This window comes from Martes martes (genome assembly GCF_963455335.1).
Source record: "Martes martes genome assembly, chromosome: 15".
NCBI lineage: Eukaryota > Metazoa > Chordata > Mammalia > Carnivora > Mustelidae > Martes > Martes martes.
Window position 1 is genome coordinate 60536260 of NC_137903.1, and position 20384 is coordinate 60556643.

Genomic DNA, 20384 nt, shown 5'->3' on the forward strand with positions numbered 1-20384 from the left:
GCTATATTTACTAATTTAGAGTTGCAAAGTGGACTGCAAAGCTTTAATTCTGGGAATAGCATGTGACAGAAAATTGTTGGAATATTTTCCAGCATCAATTTTAATTTTACAAGTACGAAACTACAAACAACTCCTGACTGGAGAAGATCAACTGCTCAAAGACACAAACGCTGCCTTCGTTACAATCCGAGTTCTGCAACAGAGCTACAACGAAAAATTACGCTCAAGATTCAAGTTAAGTCACCACTGACTTTTTTTGACAGCAACGAGGCTTGTCAAAAATTCATGCTTGCAGGTAAGATGGGAATTATCAGAGAGCCCTAATACTGTTTTGATATTTCTTTCATTTTCATCAGGATGGTACCTGAGTTACTCTTGGCGCCACAAAAATTAGACACAAAAAGTAGACTACGCTGTACAAAGCCAGGAGATTTAAGGGGAACACCCACCCTCTTTTGAAATGACCATTTGCCACTTGTGAGTGGGAAAAGTAACTGTAATATTCCGTTTATAGGCTGCCTGAGAGTAGAGTCTATATCAATTTCAAGTTTTCTTTTATGATTCAGCTATTCCAAGAGTCTGAAAATATTTCATTAAAAATTAATGTGTTATCCACACAAATGGCAAATATTGAAAAATGGGAATATAAATACAAACTAATAAAAATAGTAAGTCTACTAATACTGAAGAGGAAGGAAGACAGGAGGGGGAGGCGAGCATGTGAAAGGGAGAGAGATTTTAAACATCCGGTTTCTATTCTGGACCGTTTATAGAAACAGACAGACACAGCACGCGGAAGCCAAATATATTCTCGGGCTCTGACAGGATTTGTTTTCTATCTTGTCATTATTTGTACTCTATGCTTCCTAATACTGCTTCTCCAGGGCTCTGGATCTCCCGACCGACCTGACCAGTCTCACTCGGAGCTTGCACACACGGGAGCTGCCGAGGGCTGGGCGCGATCCGGGAGCCGGACTGCCCGGTGGGCTGACTCCCTGCAGTTTGCGGCGCTCCCAGGAACCCCTCTGGCACGGAGGCTCAGGGCCCCCGCTAGCGCATCCCCGCCTCCCCCATCCCAGCCCCGTGCATCCTTCCCAGATCCCTCTGGATGATTCTCTGAGGCTGGAGTGCAGGATCCCGGGTCTATCGTGCAGAGGTAGGGAAGGATCCCTGGTCCAAGAAGGCAGGCACAAAGGTAACACACCCACTCAAGCTCTTTGTCTGCTCTTCCTAGAAGAGTGATTTCATGTCAAACAGCAAGCGAGGACCTACCTTATTCCATCTCAGCCCTCGCAATTTAAATGCCATTGAGAGAAAGTCACATTGCTTACTAAACAGGCAGCCACGGACACACACTTGTCCCTACATCAAAATAACACACAATAGGGTTCTCCTATACCAAAGATAATGAGGGGACTATTTTGAAAATATGAAAGATTTGTTTATGCAGACTAGAAAAACATCCCTTTGCATCAAAATAAGTGTCCTTCTTTATTGCACACTCATTATTTTCTATAGAATTTAAATTGTACATGAAAGTATAATTGTGCCTTGTTTAATGTAAATTGATTGTCTCAATTATTGGGAAAGGATTTGAATTTTAATGGACTACTTTGCTGGAGATGTGCCAGGCAAATCAGCAAAAACTCTAATAGCTCTAACTGTGGAGGTACACAGCCAAACAGTGAGATAAATCAGGAAAGACGGTGGGTTCCAGAATCGATCCTAAAGTGGTCCGGAAGGGTTAGGAAGCTTTTCTCCATGCACAAGAAATCAGCCGTTAACTTTCCATCTTCAAAGACCCTGTGACCGTGAGCCTATGATTTGGTTTCTCACTTTGAAAAAATGGTAAGATCCACCTCTTAGAACAAAGGACTTTTGTGGTTATACTTTTTTTCCTTTCCCTTAACATTCTTCCTTGCTACAAATTAGGTTATCTGTGAAAATCAGGGCTCTTCTCCGAAGGTGGAACAGACATAAAGTCCAGTAGCCCCATGTCACCCAGGCCCTGAGACACACTTGCAGATGACACTTCAGGGTCTGAGGGCAGCCACCCTAGGACGTTGGCTGCAGACGCATCCCCGCAGATGGCCACCATAGCTCCGGCCTGACCTATCTCCTTTCTTTTAATAAATCCAGGATCTATGAAGTCCAGCAATCTCCCGCACACTTACGATCATGGCCCAGAGCAGACCTCAGCCGTTTGGCTACCCAGATGGTTGCAACGTTGCTACAGTTAAATTATAACCAGCGACGCCTGAGGTATACAGACACATCTGCCCGAAACTGCCAGTCTCCTATGATCTTTTCCTCAAAGCTGCAGCCCCTAGAAGCAGGTGGGAAAATCACCTCTGGTCAGAGGAGGACGAACTACACAGCCAAGTTTATACTTAGCTATAAACCTTCAGGAATTTAACTGCTCTCTGAGATATCTGGGGCACTGAAAATACGACGTTTTAATCGGTTCACTCTTGAAAGAGCCTCTTTTTGCAACGGAAAACTGGCAGGGTTAATCTAGACACACATACAGATGTTAATGTATGGGGTAGAGATTAAGATTTGGGCCAGTGAATACAAATTTCTTCTCCTATTCATTAATCTTTCCTGAATGAATGTCTACAATGCTCAAGAAGCAAGTTGAATACAAGGCATTTCTTTTTATAACCGAGTCCAGAAAGAGCCATAAATTATGGCCAACTGTAGTTTTGACTGAGTTCTCCCTAAACGCTGATCTGGCTTGCAAAAAGCAACCTCATTAAGACAGTTCACTGTTTACATGTCCTATAACTTTTCTTTCTTTCTTTCTTTCTTTCTTTTTTTTTTTTTTAGTGAACATAGAGTTTCCTGGCAACTAGATGTTTGATTAAAATTCTACATTTCAGGGGCACCTGGGTGGCTCAGAAGCATCTGACTCTTGATCTCAGCTTGGGTCTTGATCTCAGGGTCGTGACTTCAAGCCCCACTTTGGGCTCCATGGTGGGCGGGAGCCTACTTCAAAAAAAATTCCATGATTTGTAATTAGTAAGGCTCAGATTTTGGATAGTACACCCCAACAGGATGAATTTTAATGAAATGCCACACCCAAGGCACACCGTTTCACTGTAGGAGTACAAAATCTGGCCCCAAGTGGGTATCTAGAAATAAAGAATGAAAGCAAAGCAACAGAACCATCACACGAGAGAGGGGAAAAAATGTAAAGGTGAGAGGAGGACCAGACAAAGATAGGAAAGGAGTGGCAGGTGAGTAGCCCTGGCTGGTGGGCCAGCAGGGGCAGGTTTGGCCTCTTTGATACCCACCCTCCTCCAGCCCCACACCTGCAGAGGCCTGGCTGAGCCTCACTTAGCAGCCAGAGTCAGTCGTCCACCAGCTAGATGGATGTCTCCTTTCTCCTTTGTCTAGCATATAAATGCATTCAAATTTGCATTTAGTGGGAAAGAGTGACTCTAAGACTGCTTTTCTGTATTTCTAGAAAATCCCTTTAAAATACCTGCTCTTTTGGGGCACTTGGGGGGCTCAGTAAGTGAAGCGTCTGCCTTCAGCTCAGGTCATGATCCCAGGGTCCTGGGATCGAGCCCTGCATTGGGGCTCTCTGCTCAGTGGGGAGTCTGCTTCCTCCTCTGCCTCTGCCCTACCCCCCCCCACACTCTCCTTGTGCTCTCTCTCTCAAGTAAATAAATTTAAAAAACAAAATCTTCAAAATACCTTCTCTTTAAGCTGTTGCATGCTTTTCATGGATGATGAGAAGAAAATGGCTCTGCTCATGTTCACACACACACACACACACACACACACACACACATTTGAGGACTGTAGCATTTTTTATACCAATTAGTTTCTAGAAAACGAAAGCCCAGAAAATATCACTGTACATCATCAGGATATCATCCCCAAACCGTTCTCTTTAATCTGTTAAATTGTCACGGCTAGCCGTCTGCATGTTATCTGTGGCGAGAACGTTGCATCAGACTGCTTCCCACCCCACCCCCACAATGTACAAGTTCAAATAAACAGAGGAAAACACTTTAAAAGGTCCAAGGGCATTATTCCTGATGGAATCACCTCAGAAGTTATTTTGCCCAAATTTACCAAAGAAACACTAAAAACAACACAGAATTCCACAAAGGGGTCCATTCATTATGTTCCAGATTCTAGATTTCAGGCTTTTTTGTCACGTTAGAGAGCACCAAAGCATTGTGCCCAAAGGGTTGCCCGTGCACAAGGCTTGGCTGTCCCACCTGCCAGGTTGAGAGCCCCTGGGCTGCCCAGCGGGCTCCCCGACCCCCGAACTGAACTGCCTTCCCCAAGTCAGTGGAAAAGTTCTGCCTGCAAACAAAACCCCACAAAAGCAGCCAAAAGCGGAGTATTTCCCAAGAAGAAGTGAGGTCTGGCAGATCCTATTCAGTTTCAAAGGGAGACCAGCTTTTTTGTGTTTTTCCTTTCCTTTGATTTATTTTTCATTGCATGATGATACACTGTTTCATTTGAATTGCAAAATAAGACCCAGGAATGAGTTATTTTATTTAATGAAAACATGGACCGCAGTAGCGGACTCGAAGCTCCTTTTGGTCTCCCAACAACCCGAGGAGGTGGGGACCTTTCCTCCCTCCTGTTGTGGATGAGGAAGCTGAGTCACTGAGAGAGGAGTGACTTGCCCGGGAGACGAGTGACAGCCTGTTCAGTGCTGGGGCTGGGATTAGAACCTGGGCAGAAGGCTTCAGAAACTGCATGTTCTTAACCACTATGCACCATATGCTATATTGGTAATTAAAAAATCTTTTCAAAAGCTCATTTAGTCTGGCTGTAACAGGTGGGGGGTGGGAGGTCTCTAAGGCACATTAGCCTGAAGAGCCCCTAGCAGAGAATCTGGGACTCTTAGATGCCACACTGTCACTCCCGGGTGCAGAATGGGAAAAATCTGCCAGGGAGCTTCGGAGCTCAGGACTCGGTGGGTCCTGGAGTCCAGGCCCAGCTCGGATGCAGCTGGCTGGGGCCACTCGGGGAGACGCTGCGGTGTACCAGGGGAAGGTGTGAGCTCTGGCCTCAGATGGCCCAGCATTCCCCAGACCGGCCCTGCCACCCGCATCAGCTCAGTGAAAACGGTGACCATGGTATGGCACATCACCTCTCAGAGCCTGTCTGCCCCTCTAAAAAACAGAAGACGAGAACACTATCTTAACAGTATTGATCTAATAGTCACATTCCATATGGCCTCTCTGCTGAAGATTCTTTCATTATAAAACTGAAGTCTTGTGCCAGAGACCAGCAAGTCCCGGCTCCCTCACAAACACTGATTCCATGACGCCATGATGGGTAAGACGGCTGACTGAATAATAACGCTATTCTAGGTTGATATAGTGCATTTCCCCCCACCTCTGCCAATTTTTATACCTAAGATCTGATTTGACCCTCATACCTATTCCACGTGGTCTCTGATCCACATTCCATGGATAAGGAAGTTGAGCCCCAAAGAGTTTATCTGGCCTGTCTAAAATCCTAGGTTGGCAGGGGACATCAACCCTGAGCTTCCGCTCCCTAGCTAGGGTTCTCTCGTAATTTGTTGTTTCCACAGAAGACGTGACGCCTTTTGGCAATAAGCTTAGAAATTAATGGAGAAAGTGAAAGACTGGGAAAGACAGAAATCAATACTGATGACCCTCTTGGTCTACCACCCGAGTCACACTGCCCACACCTCAAGTCATGGGCTCCTCCGGTCACTTGGAGTCAAATGCCATGCCCAATCCTAGAATTCAGGATTTGGCTTCTGAAGCAGCTGCTGAAAGGACTGGCTAATTAAGTCTAAAGGGCAGGTAAATTCTCTCCCATGGGGAAAATTCTGGAACCTGGGCAGATAAAATCCCTTCTCTTTTCCTCCCTCCAGTGGACCGTGTGGACGCAGTTTCTTTGTAACAGGCTTATCCAGAAACATCTCTGTGGTTGTGTCTCTGTGCCTTATCATGAAACAGTCAGCAGTATGATAACACATCGTGCTACACTGTTCTCCATTCTTCTTGCCTCACCTTCCTTTCCCTCTCTCTTGCTGCCCTGGGACTGAAGCCAAAACAAACACTCACTGTTAATTCTTGCTCAGGTTCTAAGACAAAGGAAATGAAGGGACTGGCCAAATCATCACGGATCTCACCCACTTGGGTAGTTAACAGATCTAAAAATGGACAGAGAAAGATACACACCAGAGGAATAAGTCATAGACATGGAAGAAGTCTGGTAACACAAAGAAATAACTAGTGAAAGGAATCAATGAGCTCGGGACCTAGAAACAAGCTACCACGGGAAAGATGGGAAATGACGAGCAGACAGAGATCAGGGGTTCACTCTGGCTGAGCAAGTAGGAGGTAGACATCACCCTGTTCACAAGGTTAACATCACAGAACTGTCTCTCCCTGCTGAAAAGCCTTCAGAGGCTTCCCTCTCACAGTGCTTAGAATAAACTCCAGACTTAGTTTTACATGATTCAAGAGAAAGACTCTTCCAGCCCTAACTGCTGAAGGTTAACCTCCTCTTAGGATGTAGGGAGCCACAAATGAACATAACTCTTACCTTAACAAGGAGAAAGAAGTTAGACAATCGACAAAACCATAATTTTCCTTGAGCCAATCAGAGCCAATCAGGTTGCAAGATAACCCGATAAAGGTCCTGGGCAAAGGTGAGAAGCAAAAGCTATCTTCCCCTGGAGGTGGGTGAAACTGTGTGCACCTGGCCCGAGGAATGGATACATTTTTAATGAGGGAGGGATAGAAGCAAAATCCATCAGTGGTGTGATTGGCAAAAGTTTGAAATGCAGCTCTCATGGGGCAAAGAGGTCCTGTTTCATGATGTCTGCCAATTTCTCTGACGTGAATCCTCCTGCCATGGTCAATTTAAAACTACCAGCATGATGCTGAATGCCCCATACGTTTCCAAAAATTTAGTACATCAGCTCTAGCATACAACTGCATTGGACCCTGAGGAAGCAGGACAAGGTCCTGTCCCCATCCCCATCATAAGCCATGATGACAGTCAAACAAACAAAAGAACAAACAAAAAAGCATCAGAATTAAAAAATACATTTGATGGGTCTACTGGCAGAATGAACTCAACAGAGGGGGGAAATCATTAAGTCCGAAGACTGGCCAATAGAGAGGATCCAACGTGAACTACAAAGAAGAGAGAAAGGAGTTGGGGTGAGGGGAGAGTGCCCCGAGAGCCTGTGGGACAAGCTCAGAAGGTCTAACCGACGTTCAAGTGGGGGCCTGGAGGGAGGAGAGACAGGGAATGAATGGGAAGATCTGACCCCTGCTTCCTGCCCCCATCTCATCTCCTCCTCAATCTCACATTCGATTTTAAAGCCATGGTTCTTGAAGAGACCGTGTTCTCCTTGACCCTGGGACCTTTAAACATGTACTTCTTTCTCTCTGTGAAGATCACTTCTACTTCTTGTCAGGATTCAGTTAGGAATCATTTCCCTAAGGAACAAGTACCCTGTCCCTCCGAACCTGGGTGAGATGCCAATCCGATGTGCCCCCGGAGCATCCTCAGTGACTCGCAAGAGAGCAGAGGATTTGACCGTGATCACCACGTGCTTCCCTCGTGGGTCTGGAAGCTCCTTAAGGGTAGAGATCATGGCTTTTTGCTTTCCAATGCTTAATGCGTAACAAATGTTAATAAATATTAGGATATATTAATAAGCTAGAAGATACCACACAGAGCTCAAGCCAGGCAATCCAGCATAGCTTTTTCACATTGAACATGCCATGTTTTAAAATTACAGTTTGTGGCAGAGCAACAAACATGACTGCAGAAATGAAAAACAAATTCTTTTTAACTTAAAAGCACTAAATTAAATTTTAAATCATAAGGGTTAAGATCATGAAAATGCTAACCAGAACTTCTCAATCTACCTAAACAATAAAACCAGAGAGAGAAATCTGGCTTTAAAGAGTGAAATCACTCACAATGGTTTATGTTGGATTTATGGAAGAAATGTTTAGGGATTTTAAGTACGGAAATATACTTTCTGTCCTTGAATGTAAGAACAGAAATTTGCCGGCCTGGGGCGCCTGGGTGGCTCAGTGGGTTAAAGCCTCTGCCTTCAGCTCAGGTTTTGATCCCAGGGTCCTGGGATCAAGCCCTGCATTGGGCTCTCTGCTCAGCGGGGAGCCTGCTTCCCTTCCTCTCTCTCTGCCTGCCTCTCTGCCTACCTGCGATCTCTGTCTGTCAAATAGATAAATAAAATCTTTAAAAAAAAAAAAGAAATTTGCCAGCCCTTTTTAGCAAATGCTCTGTCCAAGGAGTGTCTGATGCTTATCACCTCTAAGTGGTTCCTGGTATAATTTGAATATATGCTTAGTATTTATTTTAATGGAATATTTTTCATTATCCAGACTTAATTATAGAAAAATAAAAAATAATAAACATCATAAGAATGTTAAGACTAGCTGGTAATAGTTGGTTTCCTAAAATATCCGTCTCCAAAAACGCATTAGCTGTTTCCTCCTACTTTATGTTCTTAAGAGTATTTTTCTTTTTAAATTTTGAAATATTATAACACTCACTCCCAACTATGCTGAAAACATGATGTTTTTAACCAAGTAGGTGAATGCATCACTCTTGAAATTCAATCTGGGGCTCGTACTAAAACTTTCACCACTGAACAGAGGACATATACACATAAACACACACCGTCACGTACTTGCAGACACTTAGATTTCCTTAGGCCTTTCCCAAGTATGGTCCAAAATGTTGTTCCACAAATCAGCTGTAGGAAATTCAGAAGGGGTGTTCCCAAAGAAATAACATTATGTCAACATGGTGTTCTGTTTCATAGACTGGCTCATGAGAGCCCGTTTAACCCACAATGTAAATAAACCAGCTTTTAGAATGTTAGCCTCTGAAGTTCCCCTCGCACCTCCAGAATCTGGAACAGAGCCTGGCGCGTGTTAAAGGGCTGATAAGTATGTTGAATGAAGGATATTGACTGAATAATAGTGTGAAACATTTGTTGAGCACGAAGTCTGTGCCAGGCACTGTTTTCTAAAGAGTTTCATGGATTATCTTAGGCAATTATCACATCCCTCTAAGGTTGCATTTCTTAGACAGACAAAGGGAGAAAGTGAGGATGATGAAATGTAAGATTTAAGGAATTTGCTCACGACCTCATGGTTAGGAAGTGGTAAAGTAGGAAAACCCAGAGAGCCTGGTTTTAGGGTACATGTTCCTAACGACTATACATGATCTCTTTACTGAAGTTTTAGGTCTTACTAGCAGAGAACTAGAACCTGAAGGCAGCTTAAAGCATAAAGGCAGGGATGTCTGTCTGCTGGTCCAGTGGTTTACCCAAAGCACACGCCATGTAACACTCGATACTTGATGAATACGTGAAGGGGAGTCTTCTTCCCTCTTGGACATGAGGGCTATTCCAGAAAGAAGTGTGAATTATATTAAAATGTCTTTGGCATTTTCCTTTCTTTTATTGAGTATCTTTCCATTTAATCTACTCTCCGGTGATCAGCTCTGACAGTGTTTGCCTTGTCCCAGCTGCAGGGTCCGAACAGGCTGCTTTAATAGCATACGACCCACTCCCAGATCAAAACTCTAGCTCCCGCAGTCAGAACCTGCTCTGTCATCAGGAGGAAAGCAATCTGACTTCAGGTCTTCCCATTAAAGTGTAATCGAACCTGGCTTCTAGTCCTCTTAGGGACTTGTCAATAATACATGGAATGATTGGATTTTAAAGAGTTTGCTTGTTAACCCCAATTGGCTTATAATTTTGGCATAATTTGGGGTGAAAAGGTCAAACTTTCTAAGCTTTTCCTGGTTTTCATAGCTTCCTCCTTCCCTGTACACAACACTCTCACAGGGTTTGTCCTTAGAGCCCCGAGGGGAGGCAGCCTACCCAATCCCCACACTTCCATGGTCCGGTAACATGAAAGCTAGAGATAACCAAGAAGCACTTCAAAACAAATTGCAATGAGCTTCTTTCCTAGTAACATATGGATTACTTATCATCTTCTATAATTTTATATTACAAAATAATGGCACATAAATCTAAAATAACATAGCAATTGTGTGAATTTATTTTTAATAGTATATTGCCGGTTATCCAAAAATACAGATTCCGAGTGTGTCTGGGTGGCTCAACTGGTTGAGCCTCCGACTTGATTTCAGATCAGGCCACGGTCTCAAGGTTGTGAGATGGGGCCCCACGTCCGGCTCTGCGCTGGGAGGATGTGGAGCCCGATAAAGGTTCTCTCTCTCCCTCTTCCCCTGCCCCTCCTTGGACCCCTCCCTGGACCCCTCCCACACATGTGTGTGTGTCCACATGCACTCTCTCTCTCTCTCAACAACTACCACGAAACACCAAATTCCCAGGCAGCAGATCACTAAAGAAGTGTCTCCCTAAAGCATATTTGTGGGGGCAGGGGAAGATGGGAGGTAGGGATTATATATACATTTGCTTTAGCAAAAGAGATTCAGATGACTCACTTGTGAATTACAATTCACATAGGACTTGAAACACAGTTACTGAGAAGCCGGTATCTTGCTGAAACAAGTAGGCAATATCGTACTCCTAAGAGGCTGACAAAACAAGGTAGGACACATGAAATTAATTACCAGGGAGCTAAAATGAAGGGCATTTTATTATTAAAAGAATAGCAGCATTAAAAACCCAGATGACCCCAGTACAACAGAGATGAGGCAGTGATAACTAAATGTCCTTCGGCCCCCAAATCATGGGAAGTCAAACCGCTGGAGCTCGGGCAGGATCAGGGGAGACTGGTGAGGGGAGGAAGCCAGTGGAATGCTGCGTTAGCATTCTCAGCAAATTACTGATTTACTGATTCTCCATAAATCACGACGCAGAGCACTTTGGTTTATACTTTGATTACTCTTCTAAATGAGGGAAGATCAACTCAAAACATTTCCTCAGGGACAGGGAAAGTTTTATGACTATACATCCAAATCTAACATCAACAGACGTTTGGTTTACATAAATTAGAGAGAACAAGAGATCAAACACACACTCCAGGGCAACCGAGTCTTGCCCGGGCTGCCAATGGAGGCCAGCCCCCAGGATACCTCTCTTTCTTGCCTACGGGGCTGCTGGAGGTACAAGAGCGGCAGGAGGGACCTCCCAGGAGATGGTGGGTGATATCAGAGCTGCTCTGGAGCCCCATCAGCCCAAACAGAAAGGGAGCCGGCAACCAGGGGAGAGAGGTAGACCCTTTTCATCTTTGAGTCCCCTCCCCTCCAGCCTAGAGCGGTGACTGCACCAAATGGATGTCCGATAAACAGAGAACAAACCAATTCTGGCCTTAGCTCCCTTTACCAGCACGCCATCTAGAAAGCTGAATTTATTAGCTCATGTCCTCTCAAGCCACTGCTGAGAAGCATAAAATGACCCTCTTCTAGTCCAAGATTCCTCCTGGCTCATGCTTGGTCTCTCCTCTACTCTGTCTGATTCATCTGATTCTCAAAGTCTTTCACAGAAATACATACCTTTATGAATCCCCTTAGGGATTAGGTAAATTATTTCATAGTTTTTACAGGATATGATTAAGAGGATTTTTAAAGGCACAAATTCTATTTGAAATAGGTATACCTTTAAATTTTTTAATATAAAGTTTATTTGTAAAGCAATTTTCCTGAACCTGAAATTATTCTAAAAGATAAAATCTATTTAAAAATATGATGAGAGGGGTCCCTGGGTAGTATAGTCAGTTGGGTGTCCGACTCTTGGCTTCAGCTCAGGTTGTGATCTCCGGGTTGTGAGATTGAGACCCACGTCCGGCTCTGAGCTCAGCATGGAGTCTGCGTGAGAGTCTCTCCTTCTCCCCCAGCCCTAAAATAAATAAATAAATCTTTAAAAACTATATGATGAGAAACAGGGTATTCACATGGTCTCTAACTATCTCCCCACGAGGCACTTGATAACTTCTCTTGAGCAGAGAGATCTGACGGGCACCGCCTTGACCAAGCGATCAACCTCACCACCACCAGTGATAAGACACAATGACAGCTTGTCCCCCTCAGTGAGGTGCACTGAGAGGGACACAACGCTGTGGGATTCCTACCCAAAATGCCCAACCTCGGCCTAACCATGAGGAAGCCTCAGAAAACCAACATAGAGCCACTCTACAAACAATGGGGCAGTTGTCATCAAAAGTGATGAACTATCACAGGTCAGGTTTCTCCCACTGAGAGAAATTGTCTAAAGACAACTAAAGAGAAATGGGAACTAAACTTCAACACGGAATCTTGAACCAGAACTAGAATATTAGGGGAGAGCTAGTGAAATCCTTATAAGCGCTAGAGATGGGCTCCTAGCATTGCATCGATGTTAATTTCCTAGGTCAGATCAGTGTATTGTGGTTATGTAAGATACTCACATTGTGCGTGGCTGGGCGAAGGGCATATGGGAACTCTCAGTTGTTTTTGTAACTTTTCTAGAAGTCAAATTATTTCAAAATAAAGAGCTAAGTAAAAGTAATTTTCCGATGTAACCAATAATGCCAGCTACGTCACTTACATAAATTAAATCCTTAATGAATAAATTATATAAGAAAAAAGACACAATTGGCCAATAACATAGTATGGTTTAGGAACAAAATGTGCTCTATAATGTCAATTTGAAGTTAAATTGATGTGTTAGAATAAAAAACATATAAAAATAGCTTCATGATACTTTTTGGAATTCTTGGGCTTTTTTAATGTAAAATTTAACTTTTTGCTTCATTTTCTTATTGAATAAATAATTTAAGACTCAGAGCAAAACTGAAGGGAAGGCACAGAAACTTCTCATGTACCCCCTGTTCCCACACGTGCGTAGACCACCCCCTAACATCAGCATCCTCTGCTGGACTGGTACCGTTGTTACAAGTGATGAAACTACAGGGACACCGGAAGTCCACGGCTTGGTGTCATTTATTTTATGGGTTTAGACAAATATATAATGACTCGTAGACACTATTATGGTATCATACAGAGTATTTTCACTGCCCTAGGAATCCTCTGTTCTCCTCCCCCTATACCCTTGGCAACCACTGACGCTTTTATTGCCTCCACTGTTTTGTCTTTTCCAAAATGTCATACAGTTGGAATCATAGTTTGCAGCCTTCTCTGACTGGATTCTTTCACCTTGTAATTAACATTTAAGGTTCCTCCATGTCTTTCCAAGGCCAGACAGCTCATTTCTTTTTAACACTAGATACTACTCCACAGTCTGGTGGTACCACAGTTTATCCACTCACCTGCTGAAGGACATCTGGTTGTTTGCAAGTTTTGGCAATTATGAATAAGGTTGCTTTAGACATCTCTGCACAGGTTCTTGGGTAGATGTAGGTTTTCAATTCCTTTGGGTAAATACCAAGGAATGTGATGGCTGGATCATAATCTGGTTTTGTAAGAAACTGCCAAACTGTCTTCCAAAGTGACTGTACTATTCTGCATTCCCACCAGCATGAATGAGAGTACCGATTGCTCCAAATCCTTGCTAGCACTTGATGGTGTCAGTATTCTGGATTTTGACCACTCTAACAGGTGTGTAGCGGTATCTCATTGTAGTTCCAGTTTGCATTTCCCTGATGACTTATGATGCGGAACATTTTTTCAAATGCTCATTTGCCATCTCTTCTTCGGTGAGGTGTCTGTTAAGGTCTTTGACCCATTTTTAAAATTGTTTTGTTTTCTTATTGTTGAGCTTTAAGAGTTCTTTCTGAGTATTTTGGACAATAGTCCTGTATCATCTATGTAGTATTTTCTTGCCGTCTTGGCTTTTCTTCTTAGTCTCTTGACAATTCCTTTCTCAAAGCAGAAGTTCTACACTTGAATAAAATCTACCTTATCAATTACTTCTTTCCTGGATCTTGTCTTTGGTGTTGGGTCTAAAAAGTCATCATCATTCCCAAGGTCCTCTAGGTTATCTTCTAGGAGTTTCAAAGTTTTGTATTTTAAATTTTGGTCTGTGGTCTGTTTTGAGTTAATTTTTGTGTCAAGTGTGAGATCTGTGCCTAGATTCTTACTTTCTTTCTTTCTTTTTGCATGTAGATCTCCAGTTATGCCAGCAGGATTTGTTGAAAAGACTGTCTTTGCTCCATTGTATTGCCTTTGGTCCTTCATCAAAGATCATTCAACTGTATTAATTTGGGCCAACTTCTGGCTTCTCTGTTCCATCTCAAAGGTCCCTTTGTCGATTCTCACTCAAATACTGCACTGTCTGGATTAGCCGGAAGTCAGGTAGTGCCAGTTCTCTAATTTCATTCTTCTCCTTCATTATATTGAAACTGTGTTGCCTAGTCTGGGTCTTTTGCCTCTCCACATAAACTTCAAAAGCAGTTCATCACTACCCACAAAATAACTTATTGGGATTTTAACTGGGATTCCGTTAAATCTATAGGTCAAGCTGGGAAGAACTGACATCTTGACAACATTGAATTTTCTTACTTATGAACATGGAATATCTCTCCATTTATTAATTCTTTGGCTTCATGCAGCAGTTTTATAGTTTTCACTTTCACTTTATAGTTTTCACATAAATCTTAAAAAGTTTTTTTTTTTTTTTTTGTTAGAGTTATACTTAAGTATTGAATTTCCGGGGTGCTAATGTAAATGGTAGTGTGTTTTAATTTTAAATTCTAGTTGTTCATTGCTGGTATAGAGGAAGGTGATTAATTGTCATCTATTAACCTTGTATCCTACAACCTTGCTGTAATTGCTTATTAGTTCCAGGAATTTTTGTCTGCATAGGTGATCATGCTATCTACAAAGACAGTTTCAGATCATCCTTCCCAATCCTCAGGCCCTTTATTTCCTTTTTCTCTTACTGCATTAGTTAGAACTTCAAGTATAATGTTGAAAAGGAGGGGTGAGACAGAACATCCTCACCTTCTATCTGACTTTTGTGGGAAAGCTTTGAATTTCTCACCATCAAGTATGATATTAGCACTAGGTGTTTTGTAGATGTTCTTATCCAGTTGAAGTTCCCCTCTACTTCTAGTCTACTGAAAGTTTTTACCATGAATAGGTGTTGGATTTTGTCAAATGCTTTTTCTGCATCTACTGATATGATCATGTGATTTTTCTTGTTTGGCGTATTGATGTGATGGTATAGTAATTGATTTTTGAATGTTGAACCAGTCTTTTAAACCTAGAACAAATCCTACTTGGTTGTAGTGTGTAATTCTTTTTAAATATTGTTGGATTCTCTCTGCCAATATTTTGTTTTTGAATGAAGAAATAAAGGTTAAGATTTCAGGCTGCTATTTTCAGGGACTTCTCTGAAAACAGTGAATAGTCTTACTTCCCCCAAAATGGAATGTCTACATTAGATAAAAATCAATACTCTATTTCCTTTTTCTTTTCCCCTCTAAGTAAGTTCTAGGCCCAATATGGGGCTTAAACCCATGATCCCAAGATCAAGAGTTACACGCTCTATCGACTAAGCCAGCCCCGTGCTCCTGTTTCTTATTCTTAACACCGGTTTTCAAGGAATAAATATTCTATTAGAAAAATACAACTTTATAGATTTAGTAAAGATCATTCTGAGGTAGTTTATAGAAGAATTGCCAATTTTAAACTCATTATTCACCCATTACATTTCAGTCAGCAGCTGCATGTTTTCCAATGGTTTTTATGTATGTAATTTAAGCCATATACTACCACAACAAGAAAACAAACTATGTAAGACGGTGTAACTGACAAAGCAACACAGATTGCTGGGGCAGGTGACCTAATACTTGACAGCGCGACAGCACGTGAGGGCACTAAGGCTTGTTCCCTCTGCAAACACTGCGGAGTTCTCACATGGTTCTATTTTCGAAGACAAAATGTATGAATCCATATCTGTCTCAAAACATTACTAGAGGGGCACCTGGTGGCTCAGTGGGTTAAGCCTCTGCCTTCAGCTCTGGTCATGATCCCAGAGTCCTGGGATCGAGCCCCAACTTGGGCTCTCTGCTCAGCAGGGAGCCTGCTTCCCCCTCGCTCTCTCTCTGTGTGCTGCTCTATTTGTGATCTCTCTCTCTGTGTCAGATAAATAAATGAAGTCTTTAAAAAAAAAATTACTAGAAAACATATCATTGCTATCTTGAACAGGAATCCCCGGGACTGCCTTGGTGGACACCAGGGATTCTAAATCACTGGCTGGAAAATGGACCTTTACTCCACAAATTAATGATCTGGACAATTAGAATATAACACATTCACATCCACCCCTCCTGATACATTCCCCCACCACTGGTTGCTTGGTCTTCCTCTCCGGCTTGCTAATGCTTCCCACTTTCCTTGGCTGCCAAATCTCATGAAAAAGTACTTTAAATTTGTTATGTCAATTTTTCTACTCACACAACTATTCAATCTACCCTAATATAGTTGTTGTACTCTTCTACTAACAATATTTTTGTTACCATAACCAGTGCTGTCTATGTCACTAAGTCCAGTGGACACTTTCGGTCTCCTAATCATTTAGTAGCATCTGGTTGGTCCCCTCCTCTTTCCTGAAGCACACACAACAACAAGCTCTTCTGGTTTCCATTTATTTCCCAGGTTACTTGTCTTAATGTCTGTTGCCAACCTCTACCTTATCTTTAAAAGGCTTGCTGTTCTTGGGGGGCCTGCTTGGCATAGTCGGTTAGGTGTCCAACTCTTGGTTTGGGCTCAGATTATGATCTCAGGGTTGTGAGATCGAACCCTGTGTCGGGCTCCACGCTGAGCTTGGAGTCTGCCTCAGACTCCCTCTCTCTTCCTTTGCTGCCCATGTACACTATCTCTCTCTCAAATATTTTAAAAAATGTTGATGTTCTTTAAATGTTGAAGCTCTTTTTCCTTCTTACTGTACTTTTCCTCTAAGTGATCTACCTCACTTATTCACAAGGTTTCAAATATCCTCCTTAGGCCCCTGGAGATTGCTATCTCCAGCCCAGACCTGTCTCCCAAGCAGAGTCCCTATGTCTCCCCACACCCCCCCGCCCCACCGGCTTATTTGACATTTCCATTTGTACGAAGCATTGGCACATTAAATTCAACAGGGTGGAGCTGAATGCTTGGTCTCATCCCAAGTCCAAGACATTTCACCCACAAACCTGCTCCTTTCTGGACACTCTAGCTCTCTAAGTGGTATCACTCTGTTCCCATTTCTTGAGTCAGAAACATGGCTTATATCTTTGACATGCCCCTCTACCCAAGAAAGCCAATCAATTACTAAGTCCTACTGATTTTGCCTCCTACTTATTTCCCCAATCTGTTTACTATCATCGTTATCATCATGTTGAGTCCAAGCCATCACCATCACTCGACTAACTCCTCCAGGAGCTCCCAGAGGAGCTTGTGCCAACACTGTGGCTCTGCTCTAACACATGATCTGCTCTGGAACTGGAATGCTACTTTTTGTAAAGATTTATTTATTTATTTGAGTGAGAGAGAGCGAGAGAGCGTGCGAGCGAGCATGAGCGTGAGAGGTAAAGGGAGAGGGAGAAAGAATCTCTAGCAGGTGCTGTGCTGAGCGTGGAGCCCGACACGGGGCTCGATCCCACGACCATGAGATGATGACCTGAGCTGAAACCAAGAGTCAGACGCCTAACCCGCTGTGCCACACAGGTGCCCCGCAATGCTATTTTTAGAATGCAAATCTGATCACCTCATTCTTCCAAAAATTATTTTTAAGTTACTTCTTCTCTTTAGTAAAAGGATAAAGTAAAAGGTCTGTAATAAAAACTTACAGGCCCTGCCTTCAGGTCTCGCCCTCACCTACCTCCCCAACCTCATCATGTGTCATTCCTTCCCCCATTCTTTACGTTTCTCTCCTTCCTCAAAAGTCCTACCGCAGGATCTTCAATTTTACAGTCTTCTTTTCTCTAGAACAGGCACTGGCAAACTCGTATAGGAGTAGGCCAGACAGTAAATATTTCAGGCTTCTGGGGCCAACAGGTCACAGCCTCTGACTCAAGCACAAGAGAAACCACAGACGGTATGTGGACAATGAGCACAACTGCCTTCCTGAGCCATGCAGTGGGGGCCGTGGGCTGGGGCACCGTCTGCCAGCTCCGGCTCTAGAAGGCTGGCCATCCCTATCCTGACGCTTACAGATTCATCTCGACCACCACTTCTGCCACTGAAACTTTTCCAGAGCAGGTAAGTCCCCTTATTAAAGGTGCTTTTACCACAAAGTATATGTCTCTTTCATAGAACCAATTGTTGCTGTAATTAACTAGAAATTTACAAAATTATTTCCTCTATATTCCTCTTCCCTATTAGGCTGTAAATTTCATGACGCCCGGGGACTATATTTACTTTGTTATTTTATTCCCAGCATGTGGTGGAGAACATGGCACACCGTATTGATCGGTAAGTATCTGCTGAGTGAATGGATGGTTGATTTGCTGCTTGGCCCTCAGTCAGCAACTGTAGCTTTCCGAGCCTCAGTTATCCATCTGGAAATGGATGATAGTAGCAGCTACTGTCCCATTTGTTTCAAGGTAAGATAACACGCCTGAGTGCCGTTTGTGAACTCTAATACAAATTTAAGAAAAAAAAATTAGCAAAATGCCCTGGTTGCCTAGTATGGGATACACTGCAGCCCAAACCAGGCCAAATTCTCTGGCTTGTTTTGTTGGCCCTCTAGTCATGGATGGTTTTGCTTTCTTAAAAAACAGTAAAATACAAAAAGAAAACAAAGAAGCCCTTGTGACAGAAACCACATGTGGCCCACAAAATCCAAAATATTTTAGTCTGGCCTAGAACACTGTCTGAGTCTAAGTACATATTTTTTTTAAAAAGATCTTATTTATTTATTTGACAGAGATCACAAGTAGGCAGAGAGGCAAGCAGAGAGAGAGAGAGGAGGAAGCAGGCTCCCCACTGAGCAAAGAGCCTGATGTGGGGCTTGACCCAGGACCCCGGAATCATGACCTGAGCCCAAGGCAGAGGCTTTAACCCACTGAGCCACCCAGGTGCCCCTCTAAGTAAATATTTTAATGAATAAATAAATGAATGATTAATACCTCCCAAATCCACCCACATTTTAATATTTTGGTGACTGAAAAGCAGCGCCATTTTCCAACCGCCTTTCTTCCCTTCAACTGAGCAAGTGATCAAAGTTATAAAGTATTTACCACCCCCCCGCCCAGGAATCTATGTTGACTTTAAATATATTTTTAAAAAAAAGGAGTCTATAAGAATTTTCATTTTCCTCTCAATTATGTCAACAATTGCTTTTGAAACAGAGAAGGTGCAGGGTGTCTGGGGAACAGATAGGAACAGGGGGCTGGAGGCCCAGAAAACCCCTTCAAGCTCGCCCATGGTGCTGTGCACGTGATCACCATGTGGAGGCCAAACCTACAGCAATCCATTCACCGTATGGTGTAAATACTGACGTTTCTTTTCCCCTGGGGAATCCATCATTATATAGAAATTTTAAGTGACACATTTATAGGAAATGACAAGAGGTTGGGTCTATTACAAAGAACTGCACTAAAAAGGAAAGGAATTTGGAGTCAAAGCGTCAAGATTCAAGTTTGAACCCTACCACCTCCTCAACCTGTCCCTTTGAGCAAATCCATTAGTCTCTCTGAGCTTGTGTTTCCTCGTCTGGAAAGAGAGAGCGAATATCATTGGTGCCATTTAGTAGGTGACTAGTAGGAGCCAGGTACTTAACACACAGTTGACCTTGTGTCAAACTGCAAAGTGGCCATTATTAGTCCCAACACATAGATGAAGAAACTGATGCTCAGGGAGGTCACATGACTTGCTCCAAGTGACACCACGAGGAAGAACCAAAAGGTTTAGGAGTCAAATTCTGTCTCAAGCAATACCATCAGTGCATATCTGATAAAATATTTAACCTTTGGGCACCTGGGTGGCTCAATTGGTTAAGCATTTGACTCTTGGTTTCGGTCAGGTCATGATCTCATGGGTCATGGAATCCAGCCCCACATCGGGCTCTGCGCTCAGCAGGGAGTCCCCTTAGGGATTCTCTCTCCTTCCCCTCACTCAAGCATGCATTCCCTCTCTCTCAAGTAAATGAATAAATATATTTTTTAAAAAAGATATTTAATCTTCTTTTATATGTTTTATCTTACAAAAAACACATGAAAACTAATTTCTATGAAAGTCCTCCATATTACATTACTGACTTACACCTTAAAGGTAGATGGTTTTCCTACAACGCTCTCTGTTACATCTAACTCTGTGTCTAGAGAATAGTAAAGAGGGATATGCTCTTCCCTTTGTGTAATTACAAGAAATGACGAAAGCACAAAACTCAAGAGCTCAAGAGTATTAGATTTTGAGCACATCCCTCACGTGCCACAGTGGCCATGAATTCCATTATTGCACATCAATTCCATTCTGCTTTTGAACCAAACACCTTCAGTATACGGCATGTCAGTTGATTACTA

General features: G+C 42.9%; 1 protein-coding gene across 4 annotated transcripts in view; it reads right to left on the reverse strand.

The window, feature by feature from the left end:
• SDCCAG8 (SHH signaling and ciliogenesis regulator SDCCAG8) overlaps window positions 1-20384 on the reverse strand; it is a 228077-nt gene that overhangs the window by 52136 nt on the left and 155557 nt on the right. The gene's annotated exons all lie outside the window — the stretch shown is intronic.